Source organism: Zingiber officinale, chromosome 3A, assembly GCF_018446385.1.
Source record: "Zingiber officinale cultivar Zhangliang chromosome 3A, Zo_v1.1, whole genome shotgun sequence".
NCBI lineage: Eukaryota > Viridiplantae > Streptophyta > Magnoliopsida > Zingiberales > Zingiberaceae > Zingiber > Zingiber officinale.
Genome location: NC_055990.1, coordinates 39,918,329 through 39,921,702, shown reverse-complemented (window position 1 = coordinate 39,921,702; position 3,374 = coordinate 39,918,329).

The following is a 3,374-nucleotide window of genomic DNA, read 5'->3' as shown; positions in this document are numbered from 1 at the left end:
TAAGTTTACCGTCGTTGCCGAATGCAACTGATCCTAGATTCTTGTACTTGAGTTTGGTAAACTTCAACTTATTTCCAGTCATATGTCTGGAGCATCCACTATCCAACATCCATTGATCCAATTCCTACACATGAAGTAGTTGAATTGGTTTCTTTTTAATGGATTTAAAGATAGCTTAATTGAAGTAGACTCCTTAGATTTTCTATCTTACCCAATCTAAGTTAGCAAGCAATTAACCCTATGGTAGTTTTAACGGTTTTTTTTAAAAGGTTTTTAAGTAATTTAATAACGATTTTAAGGTTAATTAATTTTACAAAGATAATTTTTAAAGTTGAATAATTTTAAAGTAAATTAAATTTTTTTTTGAGAGAGAATTAGTTTCAAAATAATTTTAACATTGAGCTTAAAAAGTAATTTTGAGATTGAGTTTTAAAAATAATTTTGAAATTGAGTTTTAAAATAATTTTGAAATTTAGTTTTAAAATAATTTTGAAATTTAGTTTTAAAATAATTTTAAAATTTAAGTTTTAAAATAATTTTGAATTTTAGTTTTAAAATAATTTTGAAATTTAAGTTTTAAAATAATTTTGAAATTTAGTTTTAAAATAATTTTGAAATTTAGTTTTAAAATAATTTTGAAATTTAAGTTTTAATTTTGAAATTTAGTTTTAAAATAATTTTGAAATTTAAGTTTTAATTTTGAAATTTAGTTTTAAAATAATTTTGAAATTTAGTTTTAAAATAATTTTGAAATTTAAGTTTTAATTTTGAAATTTAGTTTTAAAATAATTTTGAAATTTAGTTTTAAAATAATTTTGGAATTTAAGTTTTAAAATAATTTTGAAATTAAAATAATTTTGAAATTTGAGTTTTTAAAAATAATTTTGAAATTTGAGTTTTTAAAATAATTTTGAAATTAAAGTTTTAAAAATAATTTTGAAATTTAAGTTTGTTTTTTTAAAAAAAATAATTCAATTTAATTATTAATTAACTTGATTTAACTTCAAGTCAATTTTCATAATTTAATTTCTTAATCATCTCACCTGATCTAAGTTTTCAATCAAGGAATCCTATAATTGCTGTGAGATGATTTATTGTTGAATTTAAGGGTCTGGTTTAACTTTGTGTTAGATTCAGGTTTAGCTTTGGATTCAACAAGTAAGCATTCTTTGGATAAACTTCTGGGCTATGGTGAGTCGCAAGGAGCTCATTAAAGTAACCATGCCTTCGAGGTTTCCCAAATAGTCCTACCCATTGAACTTAATACTAATCCTTGGTCTAACTAGTTAGGATCCATTTAAGGGTAGCTTCGGTCAGTTCCACTTGGCCAAATGCACCAGGTCGAAGCCATATCTTCCTAGACATACGATGCTCAAGCTTCCCTAACGTACTATCATCCAAAAACTTCACCAGTACTGTGGTTCAAGTTAAACTTATCTCGTTTTAATCTAACCTTAATTACCTTACCGGGTAATCTATTCTTGTTTTACCCATTTCAGGTAAATTAGGTTCAGTTACCCTGTCGGGTAATTCAGTTGGAGGTGCTAGCTAGTTTGGATCCTTCATCTATTTTTGAATTTTGAATTTATAATTTATAATTTCCAATTTTTAATTTGACTTTTAATTTTTTGAATTTAGAATTTATAATTTATAATTTAAAATTTAATTTGATTTTGAATTTTGAATTTTGAATTTATAATTTAATTTCGAATTTTTTTGAATTTTAAATTTTTAAGATCGTTTTCCTTTTAGCTTTCCCTGGATCATAGCCTCGATATGGTCTATCGAGGTAGTGTATTTGATCCTTCGGAACCCAGTATTGGCCAAGTCCAACTTGATTGATCAATTTGGACTTGGGGACCCATGCTTGGATAGATTTACTACTTTGTTTGTTTATTAAGGATAAATAAGATTTAAATTTACTTTTATATCCAAGCCCAGTTCTGTTGTAGACGGCTCTTTGTGTCCCAAGAATTAGGTTCAAATTCTTGGAGCCCAGAGAAAATCGTTCTAAGGTATTTTTTAAATCTTTTACCTGATTTTTCAAACTAGAATTTTCTTCCTCAAGTTTTTGAACTTGAGTTGAATTTCCAGTTTGAACTTGATCAGGTAAGGAAATAGTGGTAGTCACTTCTTTAAGGACAGCTACTTCCTTTAGAAGTGATTTAATCCTAATATTTGACTTAGCTAACTTGCGTAATAAGTAATTAATTAAATTATTGAGCCTCGGAATACTTACAGTGGAGTCTGGCCCTTTTGAAACGGATGCGGATCCGTGGCTTTGCTCGGACTCAGCCTCTGACTTGCTCTCGCTCTCGACGATCTGGTCCCGGGCCATCAGTGCGAGTAGACTCGTCTGATCGAGTTCGTCGTCGTCGTCCTCCGAGGAAGATTCGTCCCACGTTGCCTTCAAGGCCTTCTTTCTTCTTTGCTTCTTGGCTTCCTTTTGGTTGGGGCAGTTGGCTTTGATATGCCCCTTCTGGTTGCACCCGTAGCAAGTGACTTCGAACTTTACCTTTGAGTTTGGTTGGGCCTCCTTGGATTGAACTGCCTTCTTCAGATCTTTCTTGTTGAAGCCCTTCTTCTTCTTGTAGAGCTTCTTCACGAGATTCACTAGTTCGCTGGTCAGTTCATCTTCTGAATCTTCTGAGTCGGGTTCGTCTTCTGATTTCGATTCAATTTTTTGCCGTACTCTTGATTCTCGTGTTCGACTCGTACCTGCAACCAAAGCAATACCCTTCTCGGATGGCTGTGCATTAGTTTGTTCATGCAGTTCAAATTCACTAAATAGTTCATCTAATTTTAAGGAAGACAAATCCTTAGAGACTTTGTAGGCATCTACCATCGATGCCCACAAGATACTCCTAGGAAATGAGTTAAGAGCATACCTTATAATGTCTCTGTTTTCTACCTTCTGCCTGATTCCATGAAGGGAATTCAGAATATCTTGAATTCGAGCGTGTAACGAACTTGCCGTCTCGCCTTCCTGCATTTTTAAATTGTATAGTTTATTAAGTAACAAATCACGCTTACTTACCTTGGTTTCCGAGGTGCCCTCGTGAAGTTCGATCAGTTTCTCCCACAGCTCCTTTGCGGAAGAGAACGGACCGACCCTGTTGAGCTCTTCCTTGGTAAGACCGCACTGGATGGTGCAGGTAGCTTTGGCGTCGGCTTCCACCTTTTTGATAAAGGCTAGCTCCCAGTTCTCACAGGATGTAGGTTTACCATCAGTATCAGTTGGTAGTTGCAGTCCTATCTTGACTATCATCCAGGTGTCGAACTGGATCTTCAGATATATCTCCATTCGCCCCTTCCAATATTTGAAGTCTTCTCCGGAAAATAGTGGGGGACGAACAGTGTTATATCCTTCTTGT